Below are 9,123 nucleotides of genomic sequence, written 5' to 3' on the forward strand. Positions count from 1 at the left end.
TCTCAATCCCTTCTCACAATTATTTTACTCAATTTCCTGAATACTTTACAAAGAAATCACATAAAATGTACTGTGTCCTCGACCTATGTCTTCTGTGTAAAGGCTAGTGATGCACACACGATCCCTTAGCATTTTAATACACTTAACATTTATTAAATTATTTTATGTTCAAAACATCAAAATGTGGTAGATAAGGTACAATATGATTTCCAGTTTATATAAGGTGAAACTGAAGCACAGTCCTAAGCAAGTACTTACAATGGGATTAGAAACTATGGTGGGACTTTCCAGTGGTCACATTGGATTTCTGACTGAAATTTTTATGTTCCCATTTTTATCCATTGTTGTTACATATCATTGAGTCAGTTCCATTGAGTCAGCTCCAATTCATAGTAACCCTGTACAGGGTTTCCAAGGAACAGCTGTTGAGTTTGAACCTCTGAACTTGTGGTTCAAACCTACCTTGTGGTCCAGTGCTTTATCCTACAGGGCCACACCAAGACTCCATTTTTTGCCATTGTTATTGTTGTTAAGTGCCACAGAATTGGTTCCGACACACAGTGACCCTGTTATAGGGTTTCCGAGCAGCAGTGGGTGAGCTTGAGCTGCCAACTTTGTGATTCAAGCTGACTTTGCAGTCTAGTGCATTAACCCACAGTGACACTTAGGACTCCTTTTTCTTTATAGTATTAACTTTTAGTGAACAGAGATATCTTTTCTTTGTTAAAGTGATTATTGTTGGGGTTACTCATGGTAAGGAAAACAATGAAAACAGATCCTATAAGAGAATACCTCCTTATGCATGTGATTTAATTTTTGACACCATAAATTCTGTACCAATCTAATAATATAGATTACAATCAAAGGTAAAAATTATATTCTTTGCAGGGTTCTGAGATTTGTGAGTGAGGGAGAAAGTGATAGGGAGTAAGGATTCTGACTCAGGCTCATACAACCTTTGCACCAAGAGGAACAAGTTAAAAAAGGAATTGCCAATCTAATATTATATTATAAGCACTAGACTGCATACCATGAGGTCCGTGGTTTGAGCCTGCCAGCCACTCGCAAGAGAAAGATAAGACATTCTCTTCCCAGGGAAATGTGAAGCTTCAGATACCAGCATTTAACAACTATGAAAAGTTATGAAATACATATAAAGCTTTGTGAACCTGAAACAGAGATCATGTTTATTGTCTTGGTACTTATAATTTAAGGATACTTAGGCTTCTGTTTGATGTTTTTTTCCATTTGAAATTCCAGGGCTTCTCTTGCATGAAGAGAAGTGGTATCAAAATACTTTGCAATTGACATCACTTAAAGAGAGGCTAATGAAAATCATGGTGTTACTTCTGGAAACTAGTGGTAGTTGGTGAGTGCAAGCCCTCAGTCACTTCCAACTCATTGCCACCTTGTGTAGGGATTCTGAGGCTGTAAATCTTTAAGAGAGCAGAAAGCCTCATCTTTCTCCTACCTTGTGGAAGGTAAACAGATTTTAAATATTTGTATATATATAATCAGTATAGTAGATATCTTGATTTACCCTTTGCGATGTTTATTGCTTAAGACTTTGGCTGTGTATCATTGCTGACGTCAGATGAGTCTTGTCTAGAAGTATCTGAATACTAGAAAGATGCTTACTTGTGCTTTATTGACTATGCAAAGACATTTGACTGTGTATATCATTTCCAAACTATGGAAACCATTGTGAAGAATAAGTATTCCTGAACACTTCGTTGTGCTCATGAGGAAGCTGGACATAAATCAAGAAGCACTTGTTTGATTAAGGGGACACTGAATAGTTTAAAATCAGGAAAGATGTGCACTAGGGTTGTATTCTTTCACCATACTTATTCAACCTGAGCAAATTAATGCTGAGCAAATAATCTGAGAAGCTTGATTATACAAAGAAGAATGTGGCATCAGGATTGGAGGAAGACTTATTAACAACCTAAAGAATATAAATGATACAACTTTATTTGCTGAAAGTGAAAAGGACTTAAAATACTGATGAAGATTGAAGACCACACACAGCCTTCAGTGTGGATTGCACCTCAATGTAAAGAAAACAAAACTCCTCACCACGGGAACAATAAATAACACCATGATAAATGGAGAAAACAGTGAAGTTGTCAAAGACTTCATTTTGTTGGATTCAGAATGAACAATTATGGAAGCAGTAGTCAAGAAGTCAGACATTCTACAGAAAGAGGTCCAAATGATCAATAACAAATAAGCAGAAATAGGAACCACCCTGAAAGGGCAGAGGAGTAGAATAGAAGAAATGGAAGGAAGAATCAGTGAGCTGGAAGACAAGTCTCTCAATACCACTAAGATAGAAGAACAAACACAAAAATGGGTAAAAAAAATTCAGAGGAAGGTCTAAGATTCATGTTGGACAACATGAAGAGGAATAACCTAAGAATTATTGGCATTCCAGAACAAAAAGAATCACACAAGTCCACAGATGAAATAGTCGAAGAACTACTGGAAGAAAATTTCTCTAACATCCTCATAAGTGAAAAGATAAACATATAAGAAGCCAAACGAAGTCCAGGAAGAGTGGACCCTAAAAGAAAATCACCAACACATATCATAGTCAAGCTCTCCAAACTCAAAGACAAGGAAACACTTCTGAAAGCAGCCAGAGAACACAGAGGGGTCACATACAAGGGCAAACAAGTCAGAGTAAGCTCAGACCTCTCAGCAGGAACCATGCAAGCGAGAAGACAATAGGGAGACATATATAAAACCCTGCAAGAAAAAAATTGCCAACGAAGAATCCTTTATCCAGCAAAGCTATCAATCAAATATGATGGTGTAATCAAAACATTCCAGGATAAACAGAAGCTATGGGACTTCACCAAAGCCAACCCTGCACTACAAAACATCCTAAAAGGAGTTAGTAGACTGAGAACTAACAACAACAGACAACAACCAGAGATTGACGTACGTGGCAGCACCTCCCTGAATTAAGTCAACAGAAAGAAGAATTGTTAACAAAACAAAACTATAAGAACAAGCTCAGAGACTTGAGGTCAGTCTATGACCAAAACAAGTACAATGCAAAAGAAGGTGAACACATAGGAACAGAGATCCAGACTGCACTAAATGGACAGAAAAGTCAATGAACTATAAGGCAACCTCAAAGAAAAAAATTAACACTTCACAAGAAGTCAGACATTGTGTTTCATTAGGCAAATCTGAAGCATAAGTGTGTTAAAGAGCAAAGATGTCAATTTGAGGACTGAGGTGTGTCTCACCCATGCCGTGGCATTTTCAGTTGCCTCATAATGCATGTGGAGTCCTGGTGTGGTGCTGTGGGTTAATGTGCCAGATTGCAAAGCCATTTGAACTGCAAGGCTGGTGGTTCAAGCTCACCAGCTACTCCTTGGAAACCCTATACAGGGTTGCTAGGGGTTGGAACCAACTTGATGGCGCTTAACAATAACGACATATGCATGTGAACGTTGAAGAATGAATAAAGCAGCACTTAGAAGAATTGATGCATTTAAATTGAGGTTTTGAAGAAGAATATTAAAAATACTGTGCATGGACTGTATCTATTGGAAGAATTACAGTCAGAATGCTCCTTAGAAGCCAGCATGGGGAGGGAGGACTCTGTTTCCCATACTTTGGACATGTTGTCAGGAGGGACCAGTCCCTGGAGAAGCACTTCATGATTTGTAAAGTTGAGAGCTAACCAAAAAGAGGAAGAAGAAAATGGATTGACACAGTGGCAGCAGCAATGGGCTCAAACATACCAATTGTGAGGATAACAATTTTGTCGGGGCAGTGTCTTGTTCTATTGTGCAATGAGTTGGAACTGATTCAAGGGCACCTAACAACAACAACAACAACACATAACTTACACCTACAGAGGCTAACCAAACAAGGACTGAGTTTTCAAACTTAGCAGGAGGTTTGGAGAAACACATCCAAGTCACAATATCTCAAGGAACCAAGATCATTTATTTATTTATATTTTCTGTCCAACTAATCTGTACGATCAGAACTGGGCTGTGAACCACAAGGTTGGAAAGTCAAACTTACCAGCTGCTACTTGGAAACCCTATATAGGGTCACTATGAGTCAGAACGAACTCATAGGCACTTAACAGCAACAACATAACTATCCTTAATAGGAATGCCTGGTGTGGTGCTGTAGGATCAGTACTAGACTGCGAACCCCAAGGTCGGCAGTTCAAACCCAACAGCTACTCCTCAGAAACCCTATACAGGATCATTATGAGTCAGAACCAACTCAATGACACTTAACAGCAATAGACCTTAATATGGAGCTCTGATGTTGCCCTGTAGGATAAACACTCGACCTCAAGGTCGGTTTGAACCACAAGGTCTGCGGTTCAAACTCACTAGCCACTCCTCATAAATACGATACAGGATCTCTATGGGATTGAATTAAACAGCAGCAAAAATAATCCTTAATATGAACTCCTTGTGCGGCGCTGTAGGGTAAGCACAGGACTGGGAACCACGGGGTTGGCACTGCAAACCTACCAGGTGCTCCTCGGAAACCTTATACAGGGTCACTATGAGTCAGAACTGACTCTGACACTTAACAACAACAACAATCCTTAATGTGGACTGCAAGGTCAGTTTGAACTGCAAGGTTGGCAGTTTAAACTTACCACCTGATCCTCGGAAGCCTTATACAGGGTTACTATGAGTCAGAACTGACTTGATGGCACTTAACAACAACAATTCTTCATATATGGGTTTTAGCCTCAAAGAATTAAGTTCTGCTCTAGGAATCATGTTCAAATTTTACCATGTCCTATTAAAATAATGATGCTTGTGGTGGTTATGTACTGTCAAGTCAGTTCCAACTCTAAACCCTGTACAGAGTTTCTAAAATTGTAAATCGTTATGGAAACAGAAAGCCTCATTTTTCTCCCACAGAGCAGCTGTTGGTTTCGAACTATTGACCTTGCAGTTAGCAGCCCAATATATAACATACTATACTACCAGGTTCCTTGAAATAGTAATTCTGTTGTTAAGAGTCTGTTCTGACTCATAGGGACCCTATATATGATTACTGAGGAGTGACTGGTAAGTTTGTACCACTGACCTTGCAGTTCAAATGACCTTGAAGTTCAGTGCTTATCCTACAGCACCATACCAGTACTCCAAAATAGTGATGTTGTTGTTGTTAAGTGTAGTCGAGTCAGTTCCAAACCATAATGACCCTGTATAGGATTTCCTAGCAGCTTGAACCACCAATCTTGTGGTACAAATTGACTTTGCAGTCCAATACATTAATGCACAACATCATACCAGGACTCCAAAATAATAATAGTGACAATAAAGAAAAGAAAAAAAAAATCCAAAATCCATCCAATTTGAATTGATTTCTTAGTTCATTGGTTAGAACTACATCACTTGAACAGGACTTCTAGGTAGAAATGAGTTAGAGATGGTATTTTTAAATGGTAACATGGTCTCTCTGAATTTAAAATTTTGTTACTAAGAACAAAGGGGAGAATTGAATGAGAAGCCAAAATTCTGAATAGAGTTAATGCCTGTAGGGAAAAAATACACATACTTCTTTAATTCACAGCCATTGCACTTGAATGGAGTCTTGGTGTGGCATTATAGGATAAGTACTGGACTGCTAACCACAAGTCACTTCTTGGAAACCCTATACAGGGTCACCTTGAGTCAGAACCAACCCTACAACACTTAATATCAATAATATTACTCAAGTGTTGCACCTTTCATGATGCTTCTCTGTATTCTCACTGTTGGCTCTGGATTCTTAGAGCACTATATCTTTTATTTTAAAGAATATCAATGATTCCATTGTATTCAAAATAGTTTTCCACATGTCTGTCTACATGACTGTTTTTCTCACATAGCCAGTGCACTCCTTAAGACCAGAGATTTAGCCCAATTAACCTTTGTAATTTTGTTATTTTGGAGTCCTGGTGTGATGATGTAGAATAATGTACTGGACTGCAAGTTAGGTTTGAACTGAAAAGTGAGTTTGAACCTCAAGGTCAGTGGTTCAAACTCACCAACCACCTCTTGGAAACTATACAGTGTTGCTGTGAGTCAGAACTGACTCTACAACACTTAACAGCAACAAACAACAATCTTGTTATTTACCACCAAGCCTGGCACACTAGTAAGAACTTAAAAGTTACTTGAATAAATGCAAAACAAAACAAGCATGGCACCAATGGTTTACTCTCAAATGCTAACTGAAAGGTTGATGATACGAACCCACCCAGTGTTACCATGGAAGAAAGGTCTGGAGGTTTGTGTCTGTAAAGTTTCAGTCAAGAAAACTCTTTGGAGCAGATCCACTCCTTAAACCATGGGGTTACCTACCGTCCATTGGAACCAGCTCAGTGACAACAGGTTGATTTGTTTTTAGTTTGGGAGCGATGTGTCATGTTCTCTAGGTGATTCTGGAGTTCATCCAGGTGTTTCTTCCCCAGATCCCCTATCTTTCATTCTTCCTCCTTGGCGTTTATTTCATCAGCTTTCCCTTCCCTTTCCTCTGAAAGAATCTGAATATACCCCATCTCAGACCACTTCCCTTTCTATACAAAGTGGATGACCTGTACTGCCTGATAGTCTGTCTTTTGGAAAGATTGGCCCTCTTCCTGAGTAAGATTACAGCATAGTGGTAGCCTGGTTTAATATTTTATCACATACCAAACTGAATTTTATGCAAACGGTGCTTACTGTGTGTGTGTTTTCTGGTCAAATGGAATCCCTCCCATTTGATTAGTGAATCTGATACAGTTCATTACTTACCAAGTGTGTGTCCTGTGGAATTGCACAGGTTCCTGTGCTAAGAAGCACCTGTGGTAGGTTTAATGCAATGCTGTCACCATTTTGAAATTCTTAGCCATTTTTTCTTTGAACTTGTATTTTGTAAGTGACATCTAATGGGACAATGAAGCTCATCTGTGATCAGAGGCAATATGCATAATATACAGAGACATCATTGTATTTCTTTCTGTTTGTACAAAGCATTTGTGATGACCAATGAGCACAGAATTCTCCTACCATGTGTTGGAGTTCAGTTAGATTCAAAGCAAGTACAAGATAAGCATGTGACATCTAAAACTGAGTAAGCAGAAACTGGCAACTCTGAGAGACCACTCAACATTCAAACCAGAACTTGCTTCCCATGAAGAAAATAGAAAATGGCATTCTAAGAAATGTGAACGACCAAGCAGTGTTATTATTGTTAAGTGCCTTCGAGTTGGTTCTGACTCATAGTGATCCTCTATAGGGTTTCTGAGGCTTTGAATCTTCACAGGAGCAGAAAGCCTCATCTTTCTACCATCGAGCGACTGGCGGACTTGAACGCAGACCTTGTGGTTTATAGTCCAGTACTTACTGTATGGAGCCACTGCATTCTTGACCAAGGAATATTGTCATTATTTCTTACTAGTGTTACCTTTATGCATTAACCAACGACTTATTTTGAGCATGATGATGGAAGGAAAATGAATTAGAGGAAAACTCACAGTTTCTTTCCTTTTCAGTTCTTCCTTAGTAATTAGAAGCAAAGGTTGAGAGTGTTGGTAAGTGCATCAGGAAATGAAACAACAGATGAAACAAAAGGTGGTATATACATAATGATGTATATTATACTCCATGGATAAACGTAAAAACCCTATATGAAATAAGTCAGTCACAAAAGGACAAATACTATATGATCCCATTTATATGAACTATCTTGGCTGTGTGTCGTGGAATCAGTTCTGACTCACAACAACCCTGTATAGGGTTTTGAGGAGTGACTGATGAATTTGAACCACCAACCTAGCAGTTCAAACCGACCTCAAGTCCAGAGCATTATCCCACAGCACCACACCATGACTCCTTTCTGTACTTAGAATGACATTAAGTAGCAAATAGTATGTGACAAGTTGTAAGAGCAACTATAGAAGAAGGAAAAAAGTTTCATAGTTTACTACCTTTGATAGCAATTTTTCCCCTTTATTTTTGAACAAGAAGCCTTATAATTTTCCAGTGTCTTCTGAAAATTATGTAGGTACCCCTTTCATCATATGGAGATTAAAAATTTTGTGTTGCGTGCAAGGATTGTGCATGCACCACTTACCACTAGTCTTAATTGCTGGCCAGTTGATGAGTGATCCAGTGCCATAATCTCATTTAAGAATCCTGACTACACTTGGATGTAGTCTTAGGTTGGCTACCCCAGAAAGAAAACCCTAACACAGAGATTTGTGCAAAGGTGTCCAGGTGTCTGACTTAAGGAACAAAATCTGTGAGAGGTGAGGAGAGCAAGATGTCAGAGAAGTTGTAATGTGATTGTCAACAGAAACCTCAGATGATCTTATGCAGCACTCTAGACCCTTCAGAGTTGTTCTGATGGAGGTTATGGGTCTGGACCTTCCTACCATATATTGATCAGTCATTATACACGAGCTGTTCCCAGGGAGTCATACACTTTGATGAGGCATTCTCCTATAACTGATCGCAATTCCTGGAGAGAGATTTAGCTATACATCATAGGAGCTATCACTCTCAGGTGCTGAAGGAGCAAGTGCTACAGTTCTAAAGGGAATCTGGGCAGCACAGGATAGTTGTCACTTCACAAAGTAAAAGAAACAGAAACAAGAAAACATCAAAAGATTCCAAAGAAATCTCAGGGACACTGCAGTCATGTGGCATAACATAGTCCACAAAAAAAAATGTTGTACATTCTGCTTTGGTGAGTTGTTGTTGTTGTTTAGTGCTGTTGACTTGATTCTGACCCATAGCAACCCTGTATAGGATTTACAAGGAGCAGCTGGTGAGCTTGAACCACTGACCATGCAGTTCAAATGGCTTTGTAGTCTGACACATTAGTCCACAGTGCCACACCATGACTGGGATATTAAAAGTTTATGACTGACCATCTAAGATATATGTGAAAGAAAGAAGAGTGATGAAAATTGAGGAAGCTTGAAATCAACTAGTCCAAGGGATTACTGGAATGCATAAACAGCAGTCTACACAACTCTGAGACCAGAAGAAATAGATGGTTCCCAGCTACCAATACCAACTGTTTTGAAAGAGATCACATTAGAAGGTTCCAGATAGAGTGGGAGAAAATGTGGCACAAAACTTAAAATTA

This window comes from Chrysochloris asiatica, unplaced genomic scaffold (assembly GCF_000296735.1).
Source record: "Chrysochloris asiatica unplaced genomic scaffold, ChrAsi1.0 scaffold00082, whole genome shotgun sequence".
NCBI lineage: Eukaryota > Metazoa > Chordata > Mammalia > Afrosoricida > Chrysochloridae > Chrysochloris > Chrysochloris asiatica.